At 37.8% G+C, this 22,808-nt stretch overlaps 1 long non-coding RNA gene across 1 annotated transcript; it reads left to right on the top strand.

The window, feature by feature from the left end:
* Positions 1-7,942: 7,942 nt before the first annotated feature.
* LOC141598310 (uncharacterized) lies at positions 7,943-10,425 on the top strand. Its single transcript, XR_012523413.1, has 3 exons — positions 7,943-8,081; positions 8,177-8,229; positions 10,188-10,425. It is a non-coding gene; the product is annotated as an uncharacterized LOC141598310 (long non-coding RNA).
* The last annotated feature ends 12,383 nt before the right edge of the window (positions 10,426-22,808 follow it).

The raw sequence follows: 22,808 nt of genomic DNA, 5'->3' as shown, positions 1-22,808 counted from the left end.
GCGGCGAAAAAAGACGGGTGCCACTCTATCTTTGGAAAAACTTCAACAGAGGTTGAGCTCAAATTCATATTCAGTGGATAGGGTCGTAACTCAATTGACGAAGGAAGTAATGGTGATGGCGATTATTGGTGGTGCTAATGTGGCAGGTGGATACGATTGAAATTTTCATGTCCATTTAGGTTTAATGATTTCATCTAGCATTTGGAGCATTTTTGTTTATTTTGATTTGTGATGAGCGTGTCGTTGTACGCTCTCAAACACATTTATACCCAACTACTAGCATAGCAAGCAAGTCGGGTCCAAGCCAAAGGACGGGTGATGTGACTCATATTTGAGCACATTTAGTCCCTGAATTAACCTCGTTCCTATGCTTTTTAGCACATATTTAGGTCATTTATTGTCTTTAGTTTCCCATTTTGCATATTCTTTGAGGTTTTGTCTCCTTGGTAGGAAAGGATTTCTAACCTTGCATCTATGAGGTGAAATGGAGCTAAATTGACCACATCTAATGACCAAGCATCAAAGAGAAGACCTACACTAGAGGCCTAAGTAGATAATAAAGTGAAATGGGCAATGATGAAAGGATCCTTGTATCCCCGAGATGATCCTTGTGGATTGTGAAGGAGGAAAAGAAGAGAAGCTGTCTGCCCAGGAATCCGAGCGGATCAGGCACGATCTGGGCATCCCCCAGCAGCATGATCCGGGCGTCTTGTGCCCAAGACGAGCGGATTGCAACACCTTGATCCGAGCGTCTTCCCCTGGATCCGAGCGGATCCTAAGTTAGAGAGCCCGTGCCTTACCTCAAGTCGCACGGATTGTGGCAAGACTAGCACGAGAATATGCTCATTTCCTTCGAGAGAAGCATTTCCTCAACTTTTCTTAGGGTCTTGATCGGTCCGTTTCGTGTTCACAATTAAATAGATGTGGTCGTTGGGTCACGTCCGAATCAAAACACAATTTATAGCTTCACAAACAACTCTACAATTAGTAAAGAGGCAAGTAAAGGTCGAATCCCAAGGGACGGGAATTGAGATGAGATTTCTATTGAAACTAGTGGTGTCTTAGGGGTGTCACAATTTGGTTTGATGTAGAAGGTCACTAAACTAAATAGCAATGAAAATAAACAAGCAAGATGAATTAAAAGGGTTGTAAACAATTGATAAAAAGCACTAGGGTGTCATGGGGTCATAGGGGAATCATGGGAATTGATCATACAAATATGTTCTCAAATTATAAGCAAGCAATTATTGTTGTGATGGATTGAGTTGGGTTATATCTTACAATCCTAGGAAAGTTTGGGTCCCGGAGCCGAATCGATTAGATTGTACAACACCTACAAGTCGACTTAATCTTCCCTACTCAACAACATGCATGGTCTAATGAGACTCGAGTTGGTTTATATCTTACAAGTCTCATTGAAAAGATAGGTGATGGGTAAAAAATGCAAGGATTCATAGGCTCGCATTTCATCAAACATAACATGTGCATGAGTTGAGATCAAAACAAGCAAGCAAATAAAACATGAAAGCATATTAATTTAAGCATGAATCATTCCCCATGTTGGTTTCCCCTAATCACCCATTAACCCTAGCTAGGTGACTACTCACTCATTATCATGTTGATCATGCTAGCAAGGTTGTCAATCATACCAACAAAATGAAACATGATGAACAAATGAAAGTAATTAGCAATAATTAAAAGGGGATTAAGAGAATTATACCTACTAATGATTCCAATAATAAAGCAAAGATAAAAGAAGTACTTGATGCTTGATTGAGAGGTTGTCAATCTCCCAATAATAACCCAAATAATCTTCAATTACCCAAAATAAAGGATGAACAAAAGAGAAATTAAGGAAATAAAACTTGTATTAAAACTTGATTAATTGTTGATTACAAAACTAAAGAGAGATTTGATTGATATTAACTACTCTAAGAATTGATAAGAAGAACATGCTCTTCTAATTAGACTAATGGGGTATTTATAGTGGAAATTAGGGGGATGCATTAGGGTTAACTAAGGGCTAAACTAGTAATTACACTTTTTAGATTGAGCAGGGAGGAGCCGGTATTTTTCGAAGGAAGGGCTTCTTTCTTTATAGCTTGGAGAAGACGAAATTGCGCTGTACAGGAATCCGTGCGTTTTGGAGTCGCGACGGGCGGATTCTGGCGGTGGAACAAGGGCGTCTTGAGGTGAATCCGGGCGGATTGTGGCGGCTGCTAACCCGAGCGTCTTTGGAGGAAAACGTACGGATTGTGCTTGTGGAGGACGGGCGGATTGTGGAGAAACCGCACGGATTGTACCTCAGCAACATTTCTTCTTCTTTTCTTCCCTTTTCTTCATAAATTCCTTGGGGATTTCCTTGGGGACTCAAGGATCCTTTCTCAACATTGCTCATCTACTATAATATGTACAAAGCCCTTCTAATCTTGTCTCTCCTTGATGCTTGGTCATTGGATTTGATCAATTTAGTCTCGTTTTGCCATGAAAATGTAAGATTCTTACTCCTTTCCTACCAAGGGATCAAAATCTCAAAGAATATGCAAAGCAAAGAACTAAAGATAATAAATGACCCAAATATGTACTAAAAAGCATGGGAACAAGGCTAATTCGGGGGCTAAATATTGGCTAATTATGGTCACATCAAATATCCCCAAACCGAACCTTTGCTCGTCCCGAGTAAAGAGGTGACAAAGACTAGGACCATTATTTAAACTAACCTAATAACATAGCCGATATGAGACAATTAGCGGGTCTCACTCCGCCCCTTCAACTCACAACAAGACAACCATGAGGTAGGATGCCTTCTTGCAAGGCAAGGTGGGTCTTGCCAAAATGGCAACACATCCAAACATTAAGCACACAAAATCACATAATGGATGCATCTACAAAAGGAATAGCCACTTCCTCATCAAGTGGCGGAGGCACTAAAGAGGAAAAAATTTAAGAGCATGTAATCCTTCACAAATACTAGTTCAACAAATTACTAAGGCTAAGAGGATGGCACTAAATCACCTCCAAATGGTGTTAAACTAGACTACTTTCGTCCTCAATTTCCAAATGCTTTCGTCAAGAGCGATCGGATGGTGGTGGAATGAAGATCCCTATGATGCTAGTAGCATATGACATAACAAGTCTCGAATTCTCTACAAAAGTAAAGGTCATGGATCGTCCCAAGCTCGACAAAGTGGCTTGACAAAAGGCTTTTTGGGAATGAAATGCTCAAATCGTTATAAACAAAGGGTGGATATGACTAGTGTTCAAAAATTGACCTCATTTAACTTTCATATTTCAAAACTTTAAGATGGGGTTTGTCCTTCCGGGCTCGTGTCCTTTGCTTTGGCCAATCGCTTATTAGGCAACCGGTTAACCTCTAGACAATAGCTTTTCGGGGTGATAGTCACTCTGTCTCTGGGCGGTTGAATTCACAACCGTGTGGGGGCCCAATTCAATGGATCCCGCTCCAAAGCACATCGAAGTGGTACGCCTCCATCAAAACAATTAAATTTCTCAACATTCAACAATTCATAACATTTGAGGTTTCCTTAGCATTAAATTATTTCCACATGACAAAACTTTCGAAATGAGCACTTCAAACTTATTGATATAAAGTATTTTAGGGTTGCCTTACCACAAGGTCAATCAAGGTCACCTAGACAAGTTAACCAAGTCCACATCAGATCACGGGGTTGGATAGGTGACTCACATGCAAACCCTTGACTAGGCTTTGGGTCATGGGTCAAAAGACACTAGTATGACACTATCTAGGGTGTTTTACAACCATTCTAGTAGGCAAAGTCTTAAGTTGAAAAAGGTATTTGTAATGGCTTAGTTGCTCTTGTTAAAGTTCCTAATTAGGCACTTTTCAAAACTTTTTATCTAAATGCAACTACATGCTATGATGCAACTATTATAAACATCCTAATGCAAGTGATTCTATCAACTAATATGACATATAAACTAAATGCAAGTCCTAAGTTCACATTGTTATACCGCATCAATCAAAATAAAGCCACATAGTCATTAACATAAAGAGGAAAAAGGAGATTGGAAAGATCATACCATGCGGTCTTCAATATCCTCATGTCTCGGATGTGGCGTAGTCGATCAATGTGAACAAGGATAAACACAATATATACAATGATATATACAAGACTACACTACAAAAGGAAATAAACATGTTTTTGGGTTTTCAAATTTCAAATTTTTATGATTTTCGAAATTTTTCAATTTTTTTGGATTTTTGAATAAGAATTAAGTGTTAGAATTCCCATCCCCACACTAATATGGGCATTGTCCTCAATGGCCAAAATGATGGGAAATTATACAAAGATGATGCATGATTTCTACACTAAATGCAATCTACACTAATCTACACTACATGATGCATGTTTTTTTTGTTTATGACGGAGAGGATAATTTAGATTACCTCCCGTTGTGTATGCATTAACTTCCCCAAACCGAGTTAGACACTATTGCTAATGTCCTAAGGATGGGTATAGTTCATGCACACACTATGCAATGCATGAAACGAATTTGTCATTTTTGATTTTGAAAGTGGGAACAATAAAATGAGAACACCTCAATGGTACCGAGGTGTGAGTCCTCTATGGTGCTAGGACTACTCCAACAATGATCAAGAAAATAATTAAAATACAAGGTAACAAGACACAAACTTCTTTTCATGAAACTTTGAAAAATAAAGAGGAGAGATGAGAAAACTTCACTTAAACTTAGGTGGGTGCCTCTCGCCTGCTCCACCTAGGTATGAAGTAGTCTTCTAGACATCGGCATCATCTCCCTCTACATCGCTATCCCATATCTCCTTTGATGCATCACTCAAACTTGGGTCCATGAATTCGTCTTCTTCACTATCAAGCTCCACCGTGTCTCCTCCACAAGAATTGCCACTCCCCTCCTCTTGTCTCCCGTTCGCCCCTTCATTAGCTCTCTCCGAATTGGGGAAGAGCAAATCCAATTGAGCCCGTGAGGGGAATGCTCCTTCCTCACTAATCCGTCCTCTTCGAACCTTCTCGTTATATTGAGGATAGAGTGCATAGTAAGTGTCCACGGAGGTTTCGTATTGACAGTAGTGTAGATCTTGTAAGATTCCCGTGACAAAGTCGTCACGGGGGAGGATGAAGGGGTTTGGATGGTTATACGGTTGGTAGGGAAAAGGGTAGGGAGGCACTTTGGTCTTCTCATCTTGAGTTTGTTTCTCTTGTTGTTGTTGTGGTGGATTTGGAGGTGGTGGTGCTTGCCTTTTTTGACTTGGGATGAGGTAGGATGGCATTGGAGACAAGTGTCCTCTTCTTGGGGAGATACGTGGTAGGTCGGCCATTGGAAGATAAATCGGATCGCTTCCTTTTGTTAACCACTTTATCCGCTTATCAACCCCCTCAAGGGTTATCCAATGGTGGTGAATAAGTAGAAGATCTTCGTTTATCCTAGTGTTTCCCAAGAGAGGAGCATACTCATTATTCTCATTAAATCTCGGGTTGAAGTGCTTTGCAAGCCTAGTAATGAGTCCTCCATTCACTATGTGCTTCATTCCATCATCGTCCTCATTTCTAAACTTTGCCCATTTCTCTAGCAATACTAGAGGTGAATTGAAGTAATACACATTTCTTCCTTGAATGTTGAGGTAGGATTCCATAAACACAAGGTCTAATTGGTTCACGATGGCCGGATCTCGGCGGGCAAGTAGAGTGCCCGAAAGAAATCGATAAGTAAGCCTCAAGATTGGATTTTGGATATGAAAAGCAAGACATTCCTTGGTATGAATGAAATCCCGGCCCGTCATAGCCCTCCACAAAGGTTCAACACTATACTTCTTGGGTTTCGATGTTCGGGTAGGCGAAACATCGAGCCCGAGTACATTTGCGAATTCTACAAGGGTCATCATCCTAGAAACATTCTCCAACCTAAATTCTATACATATTGTTTTGTTCAAGGTTGTAATCTTCAAAAAGCTCAAAAATTCAAGCACAAGAGATCGATAAGTTTGTTCATACATGCGAAAAAGGGTTGAGAGACCAAAAACATCAAAGAGAGCTTCCACTTTGTGATAGATCCCAAGTTTCCTCAAGGTAGCATGACATAAAAACTTAGTAGGAAGAATATTCTTACTTAGAAGCCGGTGGAAGACTAATCTTTGCACATCATTGACAAATTCCACATTTGAGAAGTCATCAAGCCTTGTGAGATCTACAATCTCTTCATGCTCCCTTCTTAATGTGTTGACATGGGAGGTAGAAGAACTTCCCCTCATCCTTGGTCTTCTTGCATTCCTAAAAGAGTATCTCCTTGTTGTCATTCCTGATTATTGAGCTGGATTCTTTTGATTTGTGAAAGGATAAGGATGCTCCTTGTTGATTGAGGTTTGAATATCTGGCATTTCCTTGTCGTCTAATTTCCCTTTCTCCTTGATCATAAGCGTTACCATCCATACCTCCTTTCCTCGCTTCATCTTGCTCCTCCCTTAAGTTTGATGCTAGTGGCCTATAAAAACTCTGTCTTTGACATCCTTGTTAAATTGACTTCAATTCTTGCTCTATGAAATTCGTCGTAGCTCTTTTGATTAGTTAAGTTTGAGTCCTGTTAGCATACTTGTATCTATGATATCTAAGTTACTTTTCTTTTGTCCAATTTCTAAACCTTCAAGCTACCAGTTTCGATTCGTTGTTAAAAGTTGATATTACTTTTGAAAAACCTTACCTATTTTAAGGATTTGAAAATGAAAATTTGATTTAATTCCATAATTGTCCCTTGAGCGTGGACTTCTTTAACATGATTTTAATTCTTTGAACCCGAGATTTCTTTAAATTTTATCCAATTTCTGTTAACTTTGACCTATTTATGATTTCTTTGTCAAAGTATAATGTTATATTTCAGGAACTTGATTCCTTTTTGAGTTTATAAGTGAAATCTTCATTTCTATTTGGACTTTTGCAAAGGAAAATTTGAGTAGATTACCTTTTCTCTTGATTTTAACGTTGATCGGATGTTAGAACTCGTTATTGGAGACGTTTGATAACTTGTTCTACGCTTGTCGGCGAATGATTTTTGTTTTAAATCTGTCTTTGACTTGGAAAGTTAGCGTTCTTGTGTGCACGACAAGAGCAATTTCGTTCCATGAATGAGACTTATACTTTTGAAAACTCTTCATTAATGTTTTTGAAAGAGTTTTGAGATTTTGATTTATACAAATGATTTGCCTTTTTACCTTATCTTTGATTTGGAATGTGATATTCTTGAATACGTAACGAGAACACTTTCGTTCCTTTGATGAGAATATGGTTCTGTCGAAAATTTTATTTGGAACTTCTGAAAGAATTTTTAATCCTTACGATAAGTAACCTTTTAAATGTTTTGGTTACCGATTCCAAAGTCCCAGTTTTATTTTATATAACCTTTCATTTCTACTTTCAAGTTTCGAGGACGAAACTTTTTAAAAGGTGGGGTGATTGTAACACCCGCGAATTTCCCATTTTGACATTTAAAATTTATTAAGCCATTTGAATTACTTTATTAAATATTTTTGAATTGTTCAATTTAATTAATTTTATGTCAAACAAGATTTTTATAAACGTATTATATAAAAGCTCATTTTTATAAAAATACGTACGATTAAATTATATTTTTAAGGCACAATTTATATAATAATATATGTATACGTATTTTTGGTCGGATAATAATAATGACTGTAATAATCTTAACCTCCGTCTTAATTTCCGTCTAAACTTTAGACCGTCACATTTCATGTTGTACCTACTTTAATCTGGACCAATTAAAAACCAACAACACATTCAAAATATCTCCTATTATTATTATTATTATTATTATTATTATTATTATATATAGTGTAGTTGGTAGTAGTACCATCGGTATGACCCACCCCCCATTTCCCTTCTTCTTCCTTTCTGCAAAAAAAGAACAACAACAAAAACGCAGCAGCAGCAACAATCAAACGCCAACCACCATTTCCGCCTCCTTCAACCTCCGTTATCTCCCTCGTTTCTCAACCAAATTTCATGATTTTTACACCTTTAGCTTCCTCTCTTCTTCCTCCTCATTTTAAGGTAATAAAGTCTTGATTTTGTAGAAGTTCGAAAATACCGTCTCAAATGACAACTCGGTTTCTTGTCTTAATCGACTCGTTTTTCCCTCTTTTAAGCTGAAGGTTGAAGAAAGGTTCGTACTTTTGGACGTTTAAGAGATCAAAGACAGGTAACGGTGATAGGTTACTCGACAATAAGTCGATATTTCCGTCTTATTGCGTCGTTTTATATGTTCCTTTCGAATAAAGTTTAATTCTTTACTTTTATTTCGTTTGTATGATAAATTTTGCGTGTTGTATTGGTGTTGGGTTGAAGCTGTTTGAGTCCCGGGCTCCATCGTGAGCTTCGGTGGTTTGAACTCGGATGATGGCTCTCAATGATGGATAAGATTGGTTGTTTTACACGATAAACTCGAGTATTGTTGGAGTAATTGCAGTGACCGATAACCCTGTAATTAACGTGCTTTATTTCCGTCTCCACGCTGCTTTCATTTTTGTATAAACTTTGAGTCGACTTGACTGTTTTTGGGACTCTGTTTCGTGGTCTCGAAAAAGGGTCGTTGGACTCGGTGGGGTGGTGGCCGTGGGGTGGGTTTGGCCGTGGACGGCGGCTGGTGGTCGTGGGTGGTGGTACGACCACGACTGGTGGCTTGTGGGGTGGTCACGGGATAGGTGATGGGATACACCCCTTTGGTTTCCCTTCCTTTGTTTTCATTGGTTGCTTGGGTTATTCAATTTGGGCTGGTTCATGCCATTAGATATTGGGCCGGTCTATAAGAGGGCTTGACCTTGTGAATATTTCGTTGCGAGTGTTTAAATTTCCGACTCACGCTATATATAACGAACCCCTTAAATATTGTTCATTTGTCATATTTATCCATTGGGACACTTCACCTTTATTTTAAATTGGGCTAGTAATGTTTGATAAATTGGACTAGTTAGGTTAACGAATTGAACTAGTTATACTTAGCAAGTGAGCTTGTTGCATCATATCTGTTGGGCTTGATTTGTTAAGTCAATCGGGCTTGTCACATGTTTATAATTGGGCTTATCCTAGTCCATTCCTTGGATTTCACATGATTTATCTATTGGGCTCCTAAATGGGTCACTTGGACTTAGTCACATTTTATTCCGTAATTTCATATACGTAAATTATTCATTGTCACTCATGATATTATATTCAACCGGCATGTTAAATTAGAATACGGAATATCTATTAATATAAGACAAGCATGAGTATCATTATTAAATAGTTATTTGGGAAGGGTCATATTCTTGATAATGCCTTGTATATTGTTCTGTTGTGAGAGTCTGGGTCCTATCGGATACTAGGGGTGAGCTAGAAGCCCTCTAGTTGCGATATGATCGTTGGAATTAATGTTCCCATCTGTACTCATGGTGAGATGCAAGCCATGAGTATGAATGTGACATTTATAGTCCCGTATCATATGATGTTTGCATGATCATTCTTACTCCTATTGTGACTCAAGTGTGACATTTTACATTGTGTGACTACTTGACATTCCCTATTTATTTGCCCTCGGACATTGGGTCACGGTTAGGTGCCATTGTTTCCGAGTTGGGCTATTTTTCCTTCCGCCTCTTCGGACAGGGGGTCACGGTTAGGTGACAAGGTTCCGATTTGGGGTTACTCGACTTCCGGGCACGGTTAGGTGTACCATGTTTCGAGTCTTGGATACGATTTGGTATCGTGTGTCGAATCGGGTGTCGTCCATCCCGAGAGTCTGGCCAGGTTTAGACTAGGACCGTATTATGATCGTCGTCCTACCAAGAGGTTGGAGTCTAGAGGGTTGTCTTGTTTGAGTTCATACTAAGTATATGTCTTACACTTGTTGAGTCGTGTCCACATGAGTGGGTTGACTTGGTGATTCTATTCCTTGATTGTACATTCATCCTCATATACCATGCCTATTCTATTAAGAAAGTATTATGCCTGTTTCACCATGATTGTTCATCATATCTCCTTATTCTTTATTGTTCGTATATGTTGCATGATTAACATGTTTGATTAAATGTTGTTTGTTACCTGCATTTCGACATATTGTGGCTGGGAGAACCTTGAGTTACTCCCCACTGACTGTGGCGTTCATGTTTACATGAATGACAGGTTTTGAAGATGCTTACGTGGGGAAGACGTGTGGGCTAGCGAGAACTAAACCCTTGGACCTTAGTTTCTAATTTAGAAACCTTTTATCTGTTTATTCGTGGGATATCTTTTCCCCGCTTTCTAGACTTGGGTTGTAATGACCTATTAATGTCTATTGTAGTATTTGTTTCATTTCGTTTTTGGCACCCGCGTGCTAATCTTTAACTAGTAATTTAAAAGTTCTTAAAATCTCACTAATTTCCGCATTAATTTATTAGTTATATTTTCCGCTTTATCGCGGGGTGTCACACGGCCGGATTCCAGGGAACACGCACGTGTTCAGGCTGTGAATTCATCCTTTGACTTTCTCTCCTCTCTTAGATGCGTCCCCACACTTGAAAATTGGTTCCTTCCTTCATTCAAAATTCATTAGTAACCCTCCCTCACTTACGCTCATGAAAAGAGTTCATGCTATTTATTAAAACAAATACAATAAAAAATTAAATACAAGTTAGAGGGTTAGTATATTTACAAGCGGTGGTTTAGGGAGGACTCCACCAAACTCTCCCTTGGATGGTTCTTTCAAGGGTGAGGAGGCCCGAGGTAGGTGACCTCGATCTCTCCAATAAACGCTCCCTCATAGTATGGCTTCAACCTTTGACCATTTACCTTGAACTTGCTTCCATCTTCCGCCTTGAGTTCGAAATCTCCATATTTTCCAACTTCGGTTATCACATAGGGACCCATCCATCTAGAGTTCAATTTTCCCGGAAAAAGTCGGTAGCGGGAATTGAATAGAAGGACTTTGTCTTCTTTGTGCAAGGCCTTTTGTCTAATTCTCTTATCATGAAGCGATTTCGTTCTTTCTTTGTAAATCTTTGCATTCTCATAGGATTGTAGTCGGAATTCCTCCAACTCTTGAATTTGAATCATGCTCCTTTGCCCACTCAATTTAAGATCAAGATTAAGTGCTCGGATTGCCCAAAAAGCTTTGTACTCCAATTCGATTGGCAAATGACATGCTTTTCCATAGACAAGCTTGTAAGGGGAGGCTCCTACGGGAGTCTTGTAGGCCGTCCTATAAGCCCAAAGAGCATCATCAAGCTTTGTGCTCCATCTTTCCGAGTCTTGTTCACAACTTTCTCAAGGATTTACTTGATCTCTCTATTTGAAATCTCAACTTGACCGCTTGTTTGAGGATGATATCCCAAGCCGGTTCTATGTTGGACACCATATTTGGTCAAAAGAGATGCAAGTTTCTTCTCATGGAAATGCATTCCTCCATCACTTCTAATTGCTCTAGGAACTCCAAATCTTGGGAAGATTATCTTCTTGAAAAGCTTGGTGACCGTTTTTGCATCATCATTTGGAGTGGCAATTGCCTCCACCCACTTTGAGATGTAGTCTACGGCCACAAGGATGTACTTATTCCCATTGGATGTCACAAAGGGTCCTTGGTAGTCGATTCCCCAAACATCGAAGATCCCCACCTCTAGAATGCCCCTTTGTGGCATTTCGTTCCTCCAAGAGATATTCCCCGTTCTTTGAGAAGCATCGCAATGAATGATGAATTCTCTTGTGTCTTGAAACATTGTAGGCCAATAGAAGCCCGATCGAAGAATTTTTGCGACGGTCCTCCTTGCTCCATGGTGCCCACCGTAGGGTGATGAATGACATCCTTCCAAGATTCCTTGGATTTCCCATTGAGGGATGCATCTCCGGTAGAGCCCATCACTACACTCCTTGTAGAGGTTTGGATCGTCCCAAAAGTACCTCTTCACTTCGAATAGGAATCTCTTCCTTTGGTTGTGGTTCAAATTTGGAGGGAGTACTTTTCCAACAATATAGTTAGCATAATCGGCAAACCATGGGGTGATGTGCCTTTCAAGTTGTGTTTGAATGGCCATCAAAATATCGTCGGGAAATGAGTCATTGATCGGGGTTTCTCCATTTTTATCATGAAACCGGATCCTTGACAAATGATCCGCCACTACATTCTCGGCTCCCTTCTTGTCTCTTATTAGTCAAATTCTTGAAGAAGCAAAATCCATCTTAACAATCTTGGTTTAGCCTCCTTCTTTATCAAGAGGTGTCGGAGAGCACGGTGATCCGAAAATACAATCACCTTGGATCCAAGCAAGTAGGAACGGAATTTATCCAAAGCATAGACAATGGCAAGAATCTCTTTCTCGGTGGTATCATAATTCACTTGGGCAGGGTCGAGAGTCTTGCTTATGTAATAGATGGCGTGAAGAGCTCTCCCTACCCGTTGGCCAAGAACCGCTCCAACGGCGTAGTTGCTAGCATCACACATAATCTCGAACGGTAGTTCCCAATTTGGAGGTTGGATGATCGGTGCCGAGATTAGTGCTTCCTTGATTCTATTAAAGGCTTCAACACACTCATCAGTGAAAAGGAATTGGGCATCTTTAAGCAAAAGTTGAGTGAGGGGTTTCGCTATTTTTGAAAAATCTTCTATGAAACGGCGATAGAAACCCGCGTGACCGAGAAAACTTCTCACCCCTCTAACATTCACGGGAGGTGGTAGTTTCTCTATCACCTCAACTTTAGCTTTATCGACCTCGATGCCCTTTTCCGAAATCAAATGACCCAAAACAATTCCTTCATTGACCATGAAGTGACACTTTTTCCAATTTAAAACAAGACTAACATCTTCACATTTTTGCAACACAAGAGAAAGATTATGCAAACATGAGTCAAAGTCCTTTCCATAAACACTAAAATCATCCATAAAAACTTCCATTATGGTCTCTAAGTAATCGGAGAAGACACTCATCATGCATCTTTGGAAAGTGGCGGGGGCATTACATAAACCAAAAGGCATCCTCCTATATGCAAAAGTACCATAAGGGCATGTGAAGGTGGTCTTATGTTGGTCATCCGGGTGTATAGGGATTTGGAAGAATCCCGAATACCTGTCAAGGTAATAAAAGAATTTGTTGGAGGCTAACCTCTTAAGCATTTGGTCAATGAATGGTAGGGGGAAGTGATCCTTTCTTGTTGCGGAGTTTAATTTTCGATAGTCAATGCACATACGCCAACCGATGATCATTCTTGTGGGTATTAGTTCATTCTTTTCATTTGTCACTACCGTGGTACCTCCTTTCTTAGGTACCACTTGGACGGGGCTAACCCACAAAGAATCCGATATGGGATATATGATTCCCGCATTAAGTAATTTCATGACTTCTCCTTTGACAACTTCTTGCATGTGGGGGTTCAATCTTCTTTGGGGTTGAATGGTAGGTCTATGGTCTTCCTCTAGATGAATTCTATGCATGCAAAAGTTGGGACTTATCCCCTTAAGGTCATCTAGACTATAACCTATAGCCTTCTCATGTTGTTTCAACACATCAAGCAATTTTCCCAATTGGTTCTCATCAAGTCTATCATTAACAATCACGGGTTTGGTCTTTGATTCATCAAGGTAAGCATATTTCAAATTTGGGGGAAGGGGTTTTAAAGTAGGAGTTTGTACCTCACTTTCCTCTTTTGGAGTTTCATTGAGAATTTGCTCCATCTCCATTAGACATTCCATTCTCATAGCATATTCAACTTGTTCCTCATTCTCATCAACCTCATCACATTCGAACTCCATGATAGGTTCCTCTTGCTCTTGAGCTTGTAAAATATCTTCTAGGATGGATTGCTCATCCTCTATGGGTTGATATGCTTCTACAAGGATGTTATGCACTAATTCGGATTGTGCATGAGTAAGTTCTTTGTTAGCTAGAGCGGCCTCAAAAAGATCCACCTCCAATTCCCAATACATATTTTTAGCCTCACTTGCCTCCAAGGCTTCCAATACTTGCATGGGATCTTTGAAGAAAGGTATACTTAAGTGGTCCTCTACAAAACAATCTATAAAGTCCATCTTGCAAAATATCGAACAACTTGAAAATAATTAGAACAAACCTTGAGGAGTTTTACTTCCCCAAGGCAAAGAAAGACACAACTAATAACAATATAAGAAAATCTAAATCAAGCTAACACCGTCCCCGGCAACGGCGCCATTTTTGATCGGTCCGTTTCGTGTTCAAAATTAAATAAATGTGGTCGTTGGGTCACGTCCGAATCAAAACACAATTTATAGCTTCACAAACAACTCTACAATTAGTAAAGAGGCAAGTAAAGGTCGGATCCCAAGGGACGGGAATTGAGATGAGATTTCTATTGAAACTAGTGGTGTCTTAGGGGTGTCACAATTTGGGTTGATGTAGAAGGTCACTAAACTAAATAGCAATGAAAATAAACAAGCAAGATGAATTAAAAGGGTTGTAAACAATTGATAAAAAGCACTAGGGTGTCATGGGGTCATAGGGGAATCATGGGAATTGATCATACAAACATGTTCTCAAATTATAAGCAAGCAATTATTGTTGTGATGGATTGAGTTGGGTTATATCTTACAATCCTAGGAAAGTTTTGAAGGAAAAGTAGATCTATATACTAACATTTTCATATATGTTCCAATTTAATTTGTCATAAAATTAATAAATGATCTTATGCATGCAAACTAATAAACAATATAAAGAAGAAATTTTCATCTTACATTGTGTTTTTCGGTTTATAAGGGCACAAGAGAGATCTCCTTCTCTCTTGTTCTTGTGCTTTCCTCAATGGATGAACAAAGACACAAGTGTAGGATCTCTCCCAAGGATTAATACCCAAGAAATACCCTTAATAAAATTAGTATTATCAAAACTAGAATAATATCAATCTTAAATAAAAGACCCAAAAATATTTTGGTCCTCTTGTAATTCGGTCAAGAGGAGGAAGAAGGAAGAAGAATTATTTTTCTCTCTAAAAATAATGTTTGAATGATGGAATGAATAAAAATAAATCACACACTCAAGCATGTAGTGAATGATCAATTTTTAAGCAAAAGACCCTTGTTCTTTTCTAGGGGAAACCGGGTAGGAGGGTGGAGGAATGGCCAATGCATGGGCTTGGTGCTCTTCCACAAGAGACAATAGGTATGCATGCCTAGTGTAGGGAAGTAATCATATATTCCACTAATCTTAATTAACATTATAAGAATTGTTAATCACACCCAATATTTCGGTCTATTTGAGAATAAAATGGATTCCATTTTATCTTTGTCAATTTGTCAATATGTCACATGTCACATGTTACATAAAATTGTTATGTATTTTTAACATATTAAAAATCAACGTATTATTAAAAATACGTCATATACAAAAATCGACTTAGTAATTCATAATTACTTGTACCAAAATATTTTACCAATTATAAATCACAATAACTTGTATTTATAATAATTCATTAGAATTTAATTGTTTTCTTAAACAACTATTTCATCTAAGTGGTGAAACAATTCAATTACCTAGACCGTATCTTATTTAATCAGATTATAATGAGATACGTAAATTTACTTCCAAAATTATCCGTCAATTATTTTTAATTAACTCGTAACATTATAAGATTAATTAAATGATCAATTAAGAGTATTATCTTTTAGGTATGACCTAGGGGATCAACTGATCACCACCGTCGCACGACAGTAATGTCAAACTCTAGTCAGCCAATCATTACCGATATATGTTGACTAGTTGACAGTAAAAATACTTCCCAATTGTATTCTTTAAAATGAGACTTAAACATGTGATCATCATGATCAACAGTTGTGATCGCATTATTGTCAGAGGACACATATTCCAACAATCTCCCACTTGTCCTCGACAAGTGTGCGTCACCAATTCTCTTGTCCTATTACTATCTCCCACTCAAAGCAAGGTGTCTTTCAGGTCGTACTTGCAAGTGATCATATCGAGAGTGATTTCCTCGATCTGGAGAATAACTGATTGACCGGATTTATCTATCATAGATACCTTCCGAGCGTGGCCACACATTTCCAGTTCACTACTCCTCGAGTGGCCCTGAGATATTATTATAACCCTGACTAGGGGTGGACAATTCCTATCGCCCTCATTCCCTTCAACTAGCCACAACCATCATAACCCAAAATATGCCCATTTGACCCCATTTACGAAGGTCGTAGTAACACAAATCAAAGTTAATCTGAAACTATGCCATCTTAGGCGAATAGTCTTTAGTCAAAAGAATCGACTCATTTGAATACTATAGCAGCTCTCGCCACGACCAGGCTATATAAATTTGCCAGAACTCTATAAGCGGTCATAATGCCCGACAAAATGTTCCTAACAGTCTGCCTATGTGATCGAATAGTCATCTCACATGACTCTATGGCACTTGAACTTGCCATCAATCGCATCACACTCTAGTCACTTCGAGACGTCACCTCATACAAGTGACTATGGGCAAATACTATGTTAATCCGTGTTCACTTTAACGGAGTTCAATTGTCACTACAACCCGTTTGGATGTAACAATGTATAAATTAAAGATAAAAGACAAATGTGATTGTGAACATGAACAAAAACAACACTTTTATTTCATTTCAAAATCTAGCAAAAACTTGGTACACGTTTAAGCCCCATGGACGTAACATGTCCATCATGCTTAGCCTGCGATAAAGGGTTGGTGAGCGGGTCGGCTATATTGTCATCCGTCCCAACCTTACAAATCGCAATTTCCTTTCTTTCAATGAAATCTCTAATTACATGATATTTTCTAAGTACATGTATAGATCTATTACTAGACTTCGGCTCCTTAGCTTGGAAGATTGTCCCACTATTATCACAATAGAGAGTGATGGGATCATTGGCGGTAGGTAATACTCTTAGACCTTCTGTGAATTGCCTGATCCACACAGCTTCCTTGGCAGCTTCTGATGCTGCAATATATGGTACTCAGCCTCCGTTGTTGAATCCGCATGATTCTGACTTCCTTGAAGCTTCTCCTCCACTAACGGCTCCACCATTGAGCATGAAAACAAAACCATCTTGTGATTTCATGTCATCTCTATCTGTTTGGAAGCTTGAGTCCGTGTAACCATTAACACGAAGTTCGGTGTCTCCTCCAAACACTAAGATAGAATCCTTAGTTCTTCTCAAGTACTTAAGGATGTTCTTGACAGCAATCCAGTGACTCTCACCTGGATTTCCTTGATATCTACTCGTCATGCTCAAGGCATACGAGACATCAGGACGTGTGCATATCATGGCGTACATGATTGATCCGACAGCGGAAGCATAAGGGATCGTCTTCATGCGTTCAACATCATGGGGTTCGGAGGGAGATTGAGTCTTGCTCAATATTGTCCCAGTTACGATAGGTACCAAACCCCTTTTGAATTTGTCCATGCTGAACCGTCGAAGAATCTTATCAACATAAGACTCTTGACTTAGTGCCAATATCCTCTTGGATCTATCTCTATGGATCCGGATACCTAATATTCGTTGTGCTTCTCCTAAATCCTTCATTTGGAAGTGGTTACCTAACCACTTCTTAACAGAAGACAACATTGGAATATCATTTCCAATGAGTAGTATGTCATCGACATACAAGATTAGGAACACAACATTGCTCCCACTAAATTTCATGTATAAACACGGTTCCTCAATACTTCGAGTGAAACCATTTTCCTTTATAACGTGATTGAATCGATGAATCCAACTTCTAGATGCTTGCTTAAGACCATAAATGGATCTCTTAAGCTTGCACACTTTGTTAGGATTTTTAGAATCAACAAAACCTTCGGGTGTATCATGTACACCTCCTCTTCTAAATGCCCATTTAGAAAAGCGGTTTTGACATCCATTTGCCATATTTCATAATCATGAAATGCGGCAATCGCTAACAAAATCCGTATGGATCTTAGCATGGCTACGGGGGCGAAAGTCTCATCATAATGGAGACCTTGGACTTGGGTAAATCCTTTTGCCACTAGCCTAGCTTTGTAGACATCGTCATGTCCTTCTATGCCATTCTTGATTTTGAATATCCATTTGCATTGAAGAGGTCTTGCCCCTTTAGGCAAATCTACCAAGTCCCAAACTTGGTTTTCAAGCATAGAATCCATTTCGGACTTCATGGCTTCAAGCCATAAGGAAGAATTAGGACTAGAGATTGCGGCCTTGTAGGTAGCGGGCTCGTCACTTTCCATAAGCAACACATCAAGTATTCCATCTTCCTCGATAAGTCCCATATATCGATCGGGATGGCGAATTACTCGACCCGTTCTTCTTAGTGGAGGAGGTACAACCGCGTTAGACGACGAAGGAACATCTTCTTGCGTCTCTTTCTCGGTTTGTGGCTCTTGAACTTCTTCAAGTTCAAAATTTCTCCCACTCTGTCTCTTAGAAATGAATTGACTTTCTAAGAAGACAGCCTCGCAAGACACAAACACTTTGTTTTCTTGAGGTTTGTAGAAGTAGTATCCTCGAGAATCCGAGGGGTAACCTACAAAGGTGCATTTTTCGGATTAATGAACAATTTTAAGAAATATGAGTTAATTATGGTCAAATAATTAGTGAAGACTAAATTTTGAGTCCTAAGAGGTTAGGGTAATTAACTTATGCATAAATATGAATTTATGTAATTTTGTGATTATAAAATTTTGAAATCACGCAAATCCGTAAAAACCGAGTAATATACGATATTGGCTATTTAAAGGCGATTTAGCATAAAATTGGGCATGTTCATACATATTATATTGCTGCATTTTCTTTATGATTGTCATAATTTTATTTATGTAATTTTTACTTAGTATGGCCTTAGTTTTTAATTGGTATTTCCCGAAATGTATGGGAATATCGATTCGGTTGTAATTTATTGTGATCTCGTATCACCATTTTGTAATTTAATAGATTTATTTTATTTTAGTTACAAATGTATAATAGGAAATTATGTAATTTGCTATGTAATTTAAATTTATCTCGGAGTTCCTTGAAGACGGATTCATTCAAGACGGTGTTACCTCGAGATGCGTGCCACAACCGAAGTTCAAGGGACCAATGGAGTTGGTTTCCGAATTTGTAATAGTTAAATAGTTTTTCTATTTTAGGAAGGTCATACTAGGATTTATTTTTATGCTTTGCATTTTATTTATATGTTGCATGCATCGCTAAATCGCCATAACTAAAACATGCATTGTCTTTTAATCGAGTATTTCGACCGTGTCAATTACAATTATCGTAGTTCACCGCTTTAGTTCACTTAAAATGTGATAGATAATAAATTGACATGACCTCTCGCTAAAACAATCAATTGAGACATAGCCTTACCAAGTAGTAGAAACCATGAAAACCTATTTCGCGAGGGAGTGCACTCGGCCCTACCGGGGTACAAACCTTGTTACGTAGGGGAAGTGGGTGATAAATGTCTATCCACCGAATTCATGTTGATGAGGGTTTCATCGGCCATACCGTGCCTAAGTTGATATGGATTTGGATCATGGACACATTTATTCAAAATTTGGATTGAGCTCAACGGAAGTATTCGTGACCGTAGTCGCATGTGTTCCGGGCTAAAGATAAATGTTAATGTAATTTTATCGACCAAGAGTTCTAAAAGTAGAATCGATTAAAGCGTTAATCCACCGAGTTATATTGATAAGGGTTTCATCGGCCCTACCGTGCCCAAGTTAATATGAATTTGGATCTTTGAATCATTTACATTGTTGGGTAGAGGTCACTATGTAAATGCTATACTTGTTTACAAGTATTAATAAAACGATAAATGTTAAGTTTTCCACTATTCCGTTATCATATTGTTCTATTTCTTTACCACATTCATATATGATATCATTTTGATTTTTGATTCAAATCTCCATTTAAAACATCGTAACTAAAGACAAATATGAATTTGCTTCTAAAACCTCAAATGAACCATTGCTAAGGATCTCTTTTAAAGAGTATAGATTAAAGTTATTCATTATCAAACATGTTTTTGATTCTTGACTAACACTTCTACTTACAATGGATTATGTTTCATATACTTAATTGAATTAAGTACCTTGAAGCGATAAATTGTTTTGGTGATTAGATTTTTAGAATTCGTAATTGACCAAAATAACGCAACCACTTCAATGAAAGTTTTAAGACTAAAACGAACAAATGAAGAGTAATCTTCATGAATTCAATTTTGCTTCTCAAAGCAAAGACTCATTGAAATGAGTGGGAGCATTCTCTTAAACCGTTAAGATGAGGACGAGGTTCAAGAAGTAAAGATTATAATGGAATTGATACAAGGTAATGTTAAAAGTAAAGTTATTGAGAATGACGATACTAAACCTATCAATCCCGACAAATAAAGTTTCCATTGTCTTAAATGTTGGACAGTAGAAAGGAAACTACCCCAAGTTGTTAAAGAATAAGCAAGTTAGTTGTGGGACATCTAATAAGACTTAGTTCTTTATTTATTTGATTGACATACATTTTGCTAGTACTACTTCGTCAATATTAGAAACCGGTGGTGGTTTTCATCATTATGTTTGATACATTGGATGATTAGAATATGACGACTAGCAACAATGAAGTCGAGAGTAGAGTCATTGTGTACTAAATCTAGTTTTCGGGTTTGGAGTTGTACTTAATTGTGACTATTAAGTGCATAAACTCTAAATAAGAATATAAACTTGTTAAGATACAAAACAGGTTTTCACTTTTGTGACCCTATACACCACGATTTGATGTATGGCTAGCCCATTATCAAGGTGATTATATTCTAAACCAAACTAGAATGATATATCATGTAGATGATGTAAGATTCAAATTGGTAACCCAAGATTAAACCTTAAATTTTGGAATGATGAACGCAAAGAGTTATCGAGTACTCTTGAAACCATTAGATTGTTAATGGTATATGCGTATCTTGTATTCAAAGCAAGATATCTCGTGCCTTTTGGTTGTAAAGGAGATCGAGGTTGTAAATAATTGATCCAAAGTAGGTTGATCATTTTATTTTTACCAACGATTTAAGTTGACACTTATGTGTTCACTTAATAAGGTAAATAGAGAAATCTTTGAAGAAGTTTAAAGACTTCAAGGAATCACGATTTAATCGTGATGGGATTATCAAAGTAAAGACTTTGATATAAGCCAAATAAAATGTGATATAGTATCACAAGTTAATCTCTCTTAACACACATTATGGGATGATGTGTGATTGGATAAGAAATCAAACGTTATTCGATATGGTTTGAACTTCAATCAAGTTACCTTGAGTTACTTGACCTTTTTGGAGATTTATATTTTGTCTAAATTATTTTTTCCACTAAAACTAAAACAAATCATATGAGATATGATATGGTAAGGTACCATGTTTGTAAGTTTTCACAAGAAACAAATGCTCATTTTTCCCTTTCAATTATCATGAGTACGACGGGTTTGTGGCTCGTGAAGCTGTCTTTCTAAAATACAAGTTTATTTCTAGAACACAGAGTGGGAGAAATTATTCAAGAGCCACAAAGAATGTTATGTCGCAGGATACTGGTCTTCCTTGGCTACATGAGACGTTTTGTGTACATGAGACGTTTTGTGTAAGACGTTGTTTCTTCAAAACCTAGGAGGTTAAATTCGTCACTTGTTAAAAATGATGAATTCATGCTACTTTTAAGAAAGTAAAGAGCTTATAACTTACAAAGAAATTGTTTGATTCAAGTTACTTCTGGAAAGTAATGAATAAATGACTTACATAAGAGTGTTTAAAGTCACAACTCAATATAAGGCTTAGAGCCATGAAAATCCGAAATAAAAAGGCTTGATTAGTGACAAAGGGTTTTGCACTAATAAAGAGAGATTTCAAAGCTTGATTGGTAGCAAAGGATTTTGCACTAGTTGAAACGCTTAAGTCTATTTGGATCTTCTTAGGGATTATATTTCATTATGAGGATACGCATACAACATGTGAATCTAAAACCCACTTCTACAAAAGAAGGAATGTATTCAATACATGTCATGAGTTTTATAGATTATTGCAATCCTAAGATAATGCGCAACTTAAGAGATGGTCTTAAGTAGGACATCAATGAGTTAGAATCAATGTTTTGATCATGTTATAAAACTTTTCTCGATAAGTCGAGAAGTTGTGTTTATACATGGAGTTTAATGGGAGTTACGGTAATTTTAATTAGTCTTATATGTGGATGACATATTGATCATTGCGAATGATTTAAGACTTTTGGAGTATTATAATACATCTTTAATATCCGGATTTATGAAGATAAATCCACATGATATTGGCGTCAATAAGAAGTCTTATGTTGATAAGATTCATGACTAGTTCAATTAAATTGAACATATTTGATTGATTCCATTTGCTTCATTTCTTAGGATCAATTAAATAAGTAATGATGTATAACACTTCATATACCTTGAGTATGATGAATTGTTTTCAAAATTGAATTTAAGTAATCTTTACCAAGTAAGCAATAAAGATTACCCTTAAGTGCTTGCAGAAGCATTAAGGAAGTAAAGCAAAGTGTTTTTGATGCAATTTTTGTGTAAGGATGTTACACAAGTGACAATTGACAATTGAGATTGCGCATGGTTTCTGACAAAACCAAAATCAAAACACATTAGGATGGTTAAGATACCATTGTGGCTATGCTATTTAAGACATAGATTTTCTAGAATCGTTCTAAGCAATAAAGAACAATGAGAGATATTTATAACGAAAATTGAGTACACTTGCAATCATGAGATGTGCAAGGGGATGAGTCCCGCACACTATGAA

The sequence above is a fragment of the Silene latifolia genome, chromosome 9 (assembly GCF_048544455.1).
Source record: "Silene latifolia isolate original U9 population chromosome 9, ASM4854445v1, whole genome shotgun sequence".
In the NCBI taxonomy this organism is placed as follows: domain Eukaryota; kingdom Viridiplantae; phylum Streptophyta; class Magnoliopsida; order Caryophyllales; family Caryophyllaceae; genus Silene; species Silene latifolia.
This window is presented reverse-complemented; position numbering and strand designations above follow the sequence as displayed.